The sequence below is a fragment of the Myxine glutinosa genome, chromosome 8 (assembly GCF_964187855.1).
Source record: "Myxine glutinosa chromosome 8, kmMyxGlut1.1, whole genome shotgun sequence".
NCBI lineage: Eukaryota > Metazoa > Chordata > Myxini > Myxiniformes > Myxinidae > Myxine > Myxine glutinosa.
This window is the reverse complement of record NC_136268.1, coordinates 120,686,640-120,700,087: the sequence shown is the minus strand read 5'-3', so window position 1 is coordinate 120,700,087 and position 13,448 is coordinate 120,686,640.

Sequence of the window (13,448 nt, the reverse complement as noted above, 5' to 3'; positions counted from 1 at the left end):
AGGTGGAACGGCAAAGGGCGGGACTCTCACGCGGCTGTCGATTACACAGCCGTTCTCACTCGCACGACTTAATGCGCTGTATATCGGTTCATGCGTGTCTGGCTGCGCCCGCGTGTCTTTCACATTCTCTGACACTGCCAACTCCTCTTCCTCGGTCCTCTGAGCTGGTTAGTGCGCGCGAGTTCTTCAGCACTCTCCACTTGCGAGTCCTTTCATTAATCCTTTCCGCGCGAGTCCTATCGAGTGCAAGTCCATCTGCGAGAGTCCTATCGAGTGCAAGTCCATCTGCGAGAGTCCTATCGAGTGCAAGTCCATCTGCAAGAGTCCTATCGAGTGCAAGTCCATCTTCGAGAGTCCTTTCGAGGGCTTTGCGCAGCGGGTTTTATAGCTACGCCCCCCAAACCTTCTGGATCCCTCTCGAACCCTCTCACCACGCCATGTGACGCCACGCCGCCGCCACCACCTCTGAGCTCTGATTGGTGGCTCGTGCTTACCGTCAGCGCTTCTGCCGCTCCGCCCTCGGCTCCGCCCCGGTCCTCCTAGCCTGCCTCGTGTTAACTTGCCCAAAATAAACCAACGTTAGCACAAAAGGGCTAACGTTAACTCCTCTTCCTGTTCAGGCTGGAGTTCCCCAAGGCAGTGTTCTGGGCCCTGTGCTTTTTCTGGTCTTCATCAATGATCTCTCTGACTAGCTTGAAAATCCTCTCTATCTCTTTGCTGACGACTCTACTCTCTGTCGCTCCATTCCTCATCCCTCAGATCGGCAGTCTGCAGCCTCCTCACTCTCTGCAGACCTGGACAAAATCACAGACTGGGCAAACAAATGGAACATGTCTTTCAATCCTGACAAATCTCACACTCTTACGATGTCCCTCCGAAAAGACCGACTGGACAACCCTCCCATCCACTTTCTGAATAATCCTCTCCAAGGAGTTCTGTCACTCAATCTTTTGGGTCTCACTATCTGCCATGATCTTTCCTGGGAAAACCAGATTTCAAATCTGGCCTCCAAAGCCAGTCGCCGACTGGGCATCCTCCGTCATGTGAAGTCCTTCCTTGGTACACCTGAGCTCCTCACCACTTACAAGGCTTTCATCCGCAGCTCTATGGAATACTGCTCTCCCCTCTGGTCTGGTGCTCCTGCCACACACCTAGCTCGTCTTCACGCTGTTGAAACCAAAGTGTTCAGAATTATTGGAATCTCCCGCGATGAAGCTAACTCCAAGGGCCTTTCACTCACTCACCGCAGGCAGGTTGGTGGTCTTTCCGTCTTCTACTGACTCCTCTCTGGCCTTGCCCCCCCAACTCTCTCTGGGCTCTGTCCCCCAAATATTCCTACAGTTCGCACAAGATCTGCCTGCAACCCTCTTATGGTTAAACTGCCAAAATTAAGACTTTCTGCTCACCTTCACTCCTTAATTCCTCTTTTCTCCCGCCTCTGGAACAAACTCCCTCACTCTCTTCAATCCCACTCCACCCTCCAGATCTTTAAAACAGCTGTTCTCCACCATCTCTTATCTTCCCCCATCCAAAACCTTGATCTTTTCTACCCCCGCTAATTTCGGTCCCCTTGTGTTTTATACCTCTCCCCCTCCCCCCCCTTCCCACGCCTCCTCCCCCCAAGCCCTCTCCCTCCCACACTTCTCCCTGCTCTCAAATGTTGTGTTTGTGTGCTTCCCCTTCTCTCCCCATCTTGGCTTCAAATCAACTTCCTCAAGCTTAACTGTGATAAATCTGAAATAATAATCATTGGCCCAAAAACGCTCACAAAATCCACCCATAACTTTGCCCTCAACATCGACGGTATCCCAGTATCCACCTCCCCTCACATCCGGAATCTTGGCGTCATCTTTGACCAAACCCTTTCCTTCGACAAATACACTAAACAGATCACAAAGTCAGCCTTCTTTCACCTGAAAAACATTGCCCGTCTCCGCTCATCCCTCTCCTCCACGGCTGCAGAAACCCTCATCCACGCCTTCATCACCTCCCGTCTGGACTACTGCAATAGCCTCCTCTATGGTTCACCCTAAAAAATCACCAATAAACTCCAATACATTCAGAACTCCGCTGCCCGTCTACTCACTCATTCCCGGACCCGTGACCACATCACCCCCGTCCTTTACAAGCTTCACTGGCTCCCCATCCCCCAGATAATCCAGTACAAAATCCTCCTCTTGACATACAAAGCCCTCCATAACCTGGCCCCATCCTACCTGGCTGACCTCCTCTCCAGACACACTCCCACCCGCAACCTCCGCTCTGCTGGTACCAACCTCCTGACCCCCTCCATCCGGACCAAATTCAGATCCTGGGGGGACAGGGCCTTCTCCATCGCTGCTCCCACCCTCTGGAACTCACTACCTCACACCATCAGAGACTCCTCCTCACTCACCACATTCAAAACATCACTAAAGACCCACCTGTTCAACGCTGCATTCAACATTCAACCCACAGCATTTAACCCCTGACTATCTCTTCTCCTTCTCCCTCCTTTTGCTTTAAATATTTCCCTATTGATTCTTGTCTTGTCTTTTTGATTCTTGTCTTATATATATGCCGTATATCGCTGCTGTTTGTTTTCTTGATTCTTGTCTTTTTGCAATTGTTGTTTTCATGTATTGTTATGCATTATGTTTTCCACTCTGTCAAAGCGCCTTTGGGCTTCTGGAAAAGCGCTATACAAAATAAATGAATTATTATTATATTATTATTATTGTCTTCCGCTCCCTCTTTTTATATATTTTGTTTGTCAGGTTGATTTGTTTGTGAAATAAATGTTAGCTCTTTCACGAGCCTCGATTCAGTATACAAAAAAAAAAGAAGAAAAAAAAGGGCATGAGGCTACGGACGCTGTATAGTCGGTGACAGTAGGGCCTATTCTCTTGGCTCTACTCAACGCAGAACTAACAAATGGAAAGGAACTAAGCTCACAAATACTAAGACATAACTATACTATCGCGAGGCTACATTTTGCTTGTGTGACTAACTATGAGGGGCAAATTTTAACCTTTATTAGACTCACTGTACAAACTCAAAACCGCAACAATATATATTTATTAAATAGGCAGTGTCTATATCTTTATGTTCAACCGCTGATACCAGGAGTAACTCAAATTTAGAACAAGTACACCACCCCCATTCCAAAGAAATAAAAAACATTCTCCAGCGTGCGACATTGCCGGGGCACCTTCAGCACTGAGCGATACCGCCGTGTAGCATGTGGAGATGCAAATGGGAGGGAACGATGTACAATAATAGATTGATTCATTAATTGCATAATTAAATAATAATCATAAAATAATTAATTTCTTAATCAATTGTCTAATAGCATACCTAAACCATCACCGTTTCATCCAAATTTGTAACTTTTTGAATATTAATTAACTAAGTAATTAATCTAAAAATTAAACAAATAAATCAAAACAAATCAAATCTTGTAATAAATCTAAAATAACATTTACAGCCAAATCACTTCGTCACTGTCGTGTACAAATATTAGCTTCCTCACTAAAAAGGTGCCTTCCTCACCCTCACAGCAAGAAAACAAATAAGTACTTAATAAATCGATAATAATTAAGCAATTACTCAATTATTTCATTCATCAAAAAATGAAAAATACAATTTTTGCCGAAGCGCTTGTTCACTAGTGTGCCCACATTTTAGATTCCTATCACAAAGGATGGCTGAAATATCGCCCAGACAAACAAACAAAGAAGAAAACAAACGGAGTGAAAACTGAGTACTCCCTTTCAACGCGCGTCATCGCCGGCCCCCTTTAGCGCCTCGCAATGACATCATGCAGCGCCTGGAGATGGAATAGGGAGGGAGCGGTGTACAGTATAAAACATCACAATAACTTAGAGCCAACTCAAAAGAGATGAGCCTTAAGTGGTGAAACAAATGTTACGTATGGCTTGCTGAGCTAACGATTGTTCATTCATCAAAATCTATTTACAAACACCCCTGACATGATTGTGTTGCTTCATGGCTTCTTTTGAAGGGCAGGATTTTCGAATTACCCTGAGATTTTAAGTTTATGTTACCCTCATGTCACTGCAAGTAAATTGCTGCTGCTACAGTTGTTGTTGTTGTTGTTGTTGTTGTTGTTGTTGTATAGCCTCGTACAGTTTTCTCGAACAAGCCCGCGGCATGGAGACAGCTGATCGCTCTCGCAGGAGCGACCCAGAGATCCCCCACATCCAGGATGGTGTACCCCCGCCTTCACGACATCAGGGCCACGACAGAGTTGGAGAGAGAGAGGAAGAGAGAGAGAGAGCGAAGAGAAGAGACTGAGACAAGAGGGATTGGGCCGGTCCGTGGGGTCTGATTGGGCAGCAGGGAAGATCCAGGTAGACGTATCCTGGCAGCAGGGAAGAATGGGGTCGATTTGGCCCCTGGCATGTATTGGGCGGTACAACCACCACGAAGAGGCGTCCCCAAAACTTGTGCTGCTACAATTATTTGCCTTTGAGAGTAACTCATGGATTGCAGATTGAATAGAAAGCAACAAATAATTTAATCATGGATTAAAAGGCAGCCTTAATCCTGTAGAGCTATTGCCTTGAGGATGTTAACTCAAGAGAATGATGATTTACGTATTCTGAAATGAGCTGCCTTTGCAGCATTCTTGGTTCTTCACTGATGTGGGGAAGTCTGTTTTTCTTTTAACTGGTCGTGGCTCATGGAGGAGTTTCACGAGAATAAGGGCCGGGAAAGGGCTACAAAACAATGGAGACGTGGAGAACATCTGTCAAGCAACCAGGAATCAGGTAAAAGAAAGTCACAAAAGGCTGTGGAGTCTGACATTACATGATGGTGGTTTCCTTGAAGGCCTGAAAGGAGCAACAAAACAATATTGTATCAGTGGCAACTCCACAAATAGGAGAACAAGAGGAAAAATGAGTACTGATGGGTTGGACAACCTTGGCAGTTGTGCTTTGAGAATCTTTATTTATGAATGTGTGTTTCCCTGTGGGTCAGAGAAGCAGGAAAATGGAGAGAGCAAGGGAAGTTTGGATAAGTGGAGGGCTTCAGTCACGGGGTTTGGGCTCATGGATGAGCAAATGGATGGTTAACATGCTGAGAGAAATGGAATGGGACAGGCAGGAATGAGATGCACAAACAGACAAGACTAATGAGAGTAGCAAAGAAGACGACAGGTACAGATGAAGGTTTACACCAGGTGGGAGTGAGAAATCACCTTGAGCAGGATTGGGTATAGACATTGAGTAGAGAGAAGAGCAGGATTGGAGTGACACAGATGATTCCTCATGTGGTTGGAAAGGTGAAGGATTGAGCCGAGGTAAGTGGAGAGTTTTGACTTGCAGAGCTGAAGGAACTCATGCTGCGTGTGGATGGCTGGTCATCATGGGATGATTGGAGGAGGATGGAGGGGAGCTGGGATCGGGGAGAAAGGGAGCACTTCACATTGCATGAAGGGTACTTTTAGCAAATGATTCGCTTGCATAACACAATAACATTACAGATTTCATGGTTATCCCTCAAACCATCTGACTATATAAAAAGACCAATGCCATATTTTTAGTGCTGCTCTCTTTTCCTTTGGTCTTCAGTGTGTTCCACTGGTTTGATCACCTTCCATTTTATACTGTTACTGGTGATTCCATCCATCCTAGCTCTAATCTCCAGTGGCACCGCCATGCTTTCAGAATGATGCAACCAATAGATTGAGGTTGTATTTCAGTGTTGGTCAGATGAGTTCTAAAAATACATGAGATTCAAATTACAGTATTTTCCTGTGTTTCCTTCTACCTTTAAATCCCCCAATATTGCTGTCAAATATCTACGATAAAAACCACACTGTCAGATTTTGTATTTGTAGATGTTTGTCCCGCTTCATAAGGGTAGGTTTTAAAACACGAATGTGTTTTCATGATGGCCTATTTTTGAAGACAAAACAAACTCGAAAAATATTTTCCATAAAAGAGCAATTATGTCTCTTCTGTTGGAGTTGTAGATGGTGGCTTGCAAACCGAGCCTCGAGGGCGGTGTACAGAATTTTTTTTTTTAAATTTAATAACAGTAAATACAAGGTGCAGGGAGGTGAAATTTGATGCACATGATGTGCAACACGCTCAGATTAAAACGAGTGTTCATTTACCTATGCCTGTAGGATGTCTAATAAATAAAGAAGATACAGTCACGTGAAAAAGTAAGTACACCCCGTGTGAAGTTTTGACTTTTTCAACATATTTCAACATACAGCTATTTGATCTTCATTTCAACAATATTGATAGATAAAGGTGATATAATATAACAAATATCATGAAACATTTACATTTTGTAGCCCATTGTATAATTTAAATAAACATAAATGCAAATTTCGCATGTGGAAAAAGTAAGTACACCCCTACAATTATCACTACTTCAAATACCTAAAATTAGAATCAGGTGCACCAGCTCAGGTGCAAATGATTAGAACATCGTTAGAGAGGATCTTGGAGGAACCTGTCTTATTTAAACCTCAGACATTTAGTTTGGTTTGCTCTTTGTTGTTGTAGTGTGCGGCGTCACCATGCCTAGATCAAATGAGCTCTCTGAGGCCTTCATAAGGAAGGTTATAGATGCCTACGAGTCTGGGAAGGGATTTAAAAAGATCTCCAAACAATTTGAAATCAATCATTCGACTGTCCGGAAGATCATCTACAAGTGGAGAAGATTCCAAACAACCACCAACTTGTTCAGGCCAGGCTGCTCCAGCAAGTTCAGCCTGAGAGCAGACCGCAAGATGCTGAAAGAAGTCTCTAAGAACCCCAGAATGTCATCACGGGACCTACAGGTAGCTCTTGCCACTGTTGATGTCAAAGTGCACGCGTCTACCATTAGAAAGTGGCTGCACAAATTTGATCTACATGGGAGGTGTGCCAGGAGGAAACCTTTGCTGTCCAGAAAGAACATCAGAGCAAGACTAAAGTTTGCCAATGTACACTTAGGCAAAGAGCAGCATTTCTGGAACAATGTGCTCTGGACAGATGAGTCAAAGGTAGAGCTATTTGGCCACATTACCAGAAGACATGTTTGGCGAAAACCAAAGACAGCATTTGACCACAAGAACCTGATACCAACTGTAAAGCATGGTGGTGGAAATATTATGGTTTGGGGCAGCTTTGCTGCATCAGGGCCTGGGCAGCTCACCATCACAGAATCCACTTTGAATTCTTCATCGTACCAGAGGGTGCTTGAGGATAATGTGAGGCCATCTGTCGGAAAGTTGAAGCTCAACCGAAGGTGGACCTTGCTACATGACAATGACCCTAAACATACCAGTAAATACACCAAGGGATGGCTGAAAAGAAAGAAATGGAGGGTTCTGGAATGGCCAAGTCAAAGCCCGGATCTAAATCCCATCGAGATGTTGTGGGGGGATTTGAAACGAGTTGTGCATGCAAGAAACCCCTCAAACATCGCACAGCTGAAAGAATTCTGCATGGAGGAGTGGGCAAAAATTTCTCCCAGTTGATGTCAGAGACTGGTAGACAGTTAGAAGAAACGCCTACTTGAGGTTGTTTCTGCCAAAGGGGGCAATACCACCTATTCGAGCCAAGGGTGTACTTACTTTTTCCACATGCAAAATTTGCATTTATGTTTATTTAAATTATACAATGGACTACAAAATGTAAATGTTTCATGATATTTGTTATATTATATCACCTTTATCTGTCAATATTGTTGAAATAAAGATCAAATAGCTGTATGTTGAAAAAGTCAAAACTTTACATGGGGTGTACTTACTTTTTCACGTGACTGTATAAGCACACCTGACACTAGGCTGAGACTTCAGCCTTTGGCACGCTCACGAGGCTGCACTGTCGAATAAACTTTTCCAACCCGTCATATTTGACGGGCTTTTTACTACTATTTTATCATGCCATACAAGGACTTTCACTTACAAGGAATGAGGTAAACTTTTACATAGGAGGACGCCATTTGGTGCACTATGTCTGTGTTGGTTGCGCACCCTATTAACTTGGTTTATTAATTTTCTTATCATTCATCCAAGCCCTGTGCTGCACCAGCCCTGTGCCACACCAGCCCTATGCTGCACTAGACCTTTGCAACAACAGCCTGCACGGGCCATATTGCACCCAAAGCAGCTCGTGCCTTGCTGAAGCCCTCATTCGTTCCTCATTGTTGTGCGAGTCCTGGTATTTATTTTTGGTGCCATAGTGGGTTATTTCTCTTTTTGTACATAAGTTTGCGTGCTCCCTCACCTCTACTTGTATCTGTCGACCGCATGGTTCGTCCGTTTTATGGATAGCACCTTGTCTATCATTATCTTCATATTTATTTTTGCAATAAACTCATTTTAATTATAAGAGACGTTTTCCCACCTTTTGCCTCCTGCAAATTGCACTGCCTGGTGTGGCTGCCATTTGGATTATCCTTGAGGGATAGTAGTCGTAAGACTGAATGCAGTAAACTAAGAAACCGTTTTGGAATCCATGGGGTTCTTCTACCTCTGGCTAAGAACGATCTGTGTTAACGGACTCCTCTGACGTGCTTTACTCGTGTGGGGTGTATGTTCGTTTTATAAGCGGTAAGTGTGTGGTTTGCTATACTGTATTATTTTTCTTGCTTGGGTTGTTTCTCTCTCGTTCTGGCACCTTTTTCTGGTCTTTCTTTATTTCCTTATGTTCACTTCACTTCACTTCACTTCGCTTCACCTTGCATCGCTCCACTTGACCTCACCCATGTTGCTTCACGTCGCCCGCGTCTTTCACGTCCGTTTTAAACAGTTGATTGCCTCTGATAGACGATAGGGTGCAGCTCATAACACTGGTTTACTCAGCCAATTAATATCCACTGGTGAGGTACCTATGCTAAGCACGGGTGGGAGGCCAGAAGCAAACAGACAATGCAGAAACGGCGAATGCTAAAGCATGAAACCAATAAATTCCACATTCCTGTGGCACCTTCAGTCGCACGTCAGACATGGCCAGCAAGTTCGTGAAGGACTTCCATGAAAACGTATCCGTTCGCAAACAAACGGGTACGTTTGTTCTATACCCAGTCAATGGCGAATCTGCACATGGCGATCTGCGAATTTCACGTTTAGAAAGTCAAAACCTATCACGGCATTTCGTCTTTCATTTGAACTCGATATCTCTTTTTTCATTCCAAACAGCATAACTCCAATCACAAATTAAATAACATTAAAATAAAAAATAAACTTTTAACAACATTCGTGACATAAACAAATATTATTTAAATCCTGATGTGAAGTTACATACGGTTGGGTGAACACAATTACGAATTCAAAATCGTAATTGTATTTACTCAATTCCAATCATCAATTGATACTTTAACAAAACGATTAACACGATTAACATTTAAACATTACGATTGAATGACGGTTGTATTGGGATATTATCAAACCCACGCATTGCCGTAATCTGTCCACTTCTGCATTTGCGGCAGGTTCATAATTCTCATCAAAATCTAAACAGTATTTGTAGAATTTCAATAAAAGCAACATCACTGTTCATATCGATAAATATTATTCCAACGTGTTTGGAAAAACTGGAAAATTGGAAAAACAATATAGCCTATTTTACTCCATGGGGTCTCATGATTACCCACTCAAAATATGGTTGCCATCAGTTCAGCAGTTTTTACGGTACCTTCGAACAGACAGACAGACAGACATTTGGTGAATTATAGTAAGATTATGCAGCAACCAGTACAGTTTCCCCATCTGCTTCAGTCATCTCACAGGTATGGTCAACTGACCCTAGGGTGAAGATCTGGCCAGAGATGAGTGTTGCAGATGGCGTTCATTGTCTTTTAAATAGACTCATCAGATATATATTGTGACGGCCCGGGGTTCGGTCTACTACGAGGGGGTTAGTCTCCGTCCCCTCCCGAACTTACCGGACCTGCGGCTGCCACGCACGAATAACCTCATACTTCGGCAGGTTGCGAACCAGCAACTACAAACGCCAATTGGTCCGTTGCACGTTAGCTTACCTGTACCACGTGACAGTTTCAATTGGGGAATGTACCATACGTACCCTCCGGCGTACCAAATTTAGAAGGCCGAATGAAACCGTTGGTACCCGCCGTAATGCTGATTCTGTTATGGCTGCTCGTTAACCTGGGTGCGAGCAATGGCAGATAAATGGAGGAAGAGACATTCACGGACAGAGAGAAAAGTATACGTTTAACGATTTGATTTATTTACAGATATTTACAGTGAAACTTTCAATAGGAAATAAAAAGGGACAAGAAGCAGAAACTTAGCTTGTTCTATGCCTTATTACAATCACAACAAATAAACACAACATAGGCCCAGCACACATTCACGGGAGAGGGGAGGGGAGGGGAAAACGAATGTTGGAAACCTGTTAGCACAAAGGCCACGATGTCCAGATGCCTCTCCCCGCGACGGTCTTTGTCTCGATCCTCTCTCCTCTCCAATGAGCACCTGGCCGGCAAATGGCAGTCCCCAACACGAGCAGGTAATGGCGATCCCAGCACGGACAGGCAGGTGAAGGTCGATCGTCAGCACGGTCTTGGGCAGGTGAGTGTCAATCATCAGCACGGACTTGGGTAGGTGAGTGTCGATCATCAGCACGGACTTGGGTAGGTGTGTCGATCGTCAGCACGTACTTGGGCAGGTGAGGTTGATCATTAGCACGGACCTGGGTAGGTGAGTGTCTATCGTCACAATGGACTTGGGCAGGTAAGGTCGATCGTCGTCAGCACGGACTTGGGTAGGTGAGTGTCGATCATCCGCACGGATGAGTAAGGCCGGCAGAAAGAGAGTCATGCAAGCGTTTGCTAGGTCAATGCCAAAAACCAAGAGAGCATATCGTGCAGAGGGGGGAGGAGAGAGAGAGAGAGAGAGAGAAAGAGAAAGAGAAAGAGAAAGAGAAAGAGAAAGAGAAAGAGAGAAAGAGAGAGAGAGAGAGAGAAAGAGAGAGAGAGAGAGAGAGAGAGAGAGAGAGAGAGAGAGAGAGAGAGAGAGAGAGAGAGACAAAATATAAGCAAACAAGAAAAAGAGCAATCAGAGATTGCAAACCCTCACCAGGATGTATTTTCAGTGGTTTTTAAGGCTTTTGTGTTAAAACAAATATGGCGGCCGAACCACATGACCGATGACGTCATATTTATTTGTTTTCTAAACTAATTTATTCCTAGATTATGCTCAATAAATTTCATCTTGATCGGATGAAGTTTTGTACTTGTCGAATTATGACGTCATAATGGTGGCACCTATGACATCATCATTAACATATTTTATTCCCCATGGAGAGTTCTTTACAACGAGCCATGTCTCAATTCTTTCTATTCAGCGCTTACGGAGATATAGAGGTGCAAAGGTTTTCGGTTTTTCCAATTTGGCGACCGAACCATGTGACGTATGACGTCACAATTATCATTAAAAAATTATACACGTGGAGTCGCACCTACGGTGAAATTTCCTGTCAATCGGACCAACGGTTGCAGAGAAAATCATATTTATTCTATGCGGACAAACAGACAAACAGACTCAAATGCAATACCCTCTCCTCCGGCGAGGAAATAACTAGATCTAACTATGTGAGGATCTCTTAAAGACTCCCCAAAACCGCAATGATATACTATATCAGAAACTGCTCTGCTGACCCAATCCACAATAGCCGTTTTTGTTTAATTTGTCTCACCTTACTTCCATCCCATCTCCTAAATGGTGCTCAGTAGGGCAGAGATGAATAGTTTGTGTTGCAGACGATGCTTGTTGCTAACAGGTTGTGCTGCATTTGCTGTTATGGGACTCGACCTGTGCCTTGCTTTCCCACCAAGTTAGGGGGCTCAATTTTTATGCCTCCACCGACAAAGTCGCCAGAGGCATTATGTTTTTGGGTTGTCCGTCCGTTCGTCCGTCCGTCCGTACGTATGTCTGTCTGTATGGGATAAACCTCGTTTTTCTCAGCAACCATATGTCCAATTGAGACGAAACTTTCAGGGTAGGAGTGACACCCAGGCAGAATGTTTTTGTGATAATTGTGACGCCATTGGTCATGTGGTATGGCAGCTATCTTGGATTAAAAGCAAATGCTTTTAAAAGCAAACTGTCATCATGCCAGTTGGCTGGGTGTGGGTACCTCTCTCACCAGCCATGGCTCCTCAGCAAAGGACTTCTGCGACTCACTGGGACTGACACAATTTGTCAATTTCCCGACCCGGATCTCAGTCAACGGAACATCTTCTCTTCTGGACTTGGTTATGACTAACTTCCCTGAAAATGTCTGCTGCTCTTCTTCTGCTCCGATCGGATCATCTGATCATGTCCTTGTTAAAGTGGACATCTCTCTGACCATCCTCAGGGAGCCTGCTCAGCGTCGACGAGTCTGGCATTTCACTCAGGCCAACTGGCACGGTCTTCAAGCAGCCATCAATCATCTGGACTGGTCTCCCATCTCTACCACCTTTGACATCAACTCATCCTGGGAATTCTTCCAAAGTAAATTGCTCTCTCTCATGCACAGATTTATCCCATCTCGTCTTCAGTTGTCATACCCTTCCTCCCGTCCATGGTACACGGAATCTTGTGGTGAGGCTGTTGCCCAGAAACAACTTGCCTTCATCTCCTGGAAAGCAAATCCAACGGAAGGAAATCTCATTTCCTTTCACAAAGCCCGAAACAAGTGTGTGTCCACCCTCAGGAGAGCCAGGAAACAATATCTCTCCGTTCTCAAGACCGAACTCTCTTATCTGTCTCCCTCTTCCAAATCCTGGTGGCGTCTGGTCAAATCCGTTTCTGGTGTTTGTTCCCCCTCCATCCCCTCCCTTACCTCAAACGGCTACACAGCTGACTCCGCACGTGAAAAAGCTGAATGCCTCAACTCTGTGTTTGCCTCTAAATCTTGTGTCCCAAACCCATCCCTCTCTGTACCCACCATACCCAGTCGTACCCTGCTGCTCCTGGACTCCGTGTCCTTTCCTCCTGACAAGGTGGAAAAGTTTCTGTCAACCCTCGACTCTGATTCTGCAACTGGACCCGACGGCATCAGCCCACGGGTCCTAAAATCCTGCTCTGCTGCTCTATCTCACCCTCTCTCTGTTCTCTTCACCCTCTCTTTTGCTCAAGGTCAACTGCCATCTGCTTGGAAATCAGCCAACATCACCGCTTTGCACAAAAAAGGTGCAAAAACAGATCCTAGCAACTACAGACCAATCAGCCTTCTCCCAATTATCAGCAAAGTCATGGAATCCATCATTGCTTCGGATATGAAATCTTTCCTCTTCTCCAATGGCTTGATCTCTGATCATCAATTTGGTTTCAGACCAGGTCACTCTACTCTGGACATGCTGCTTCTGCTGTCTCAACAATGGATGGAGGTCCTCAATGCCAAACAGGAAATTAGAGCTGTCTCCCTCGACATATCACGTGCCTTCGACACGGTCTGGCACCCCGCTCTGCTCACCAAACTCTCCTCCTT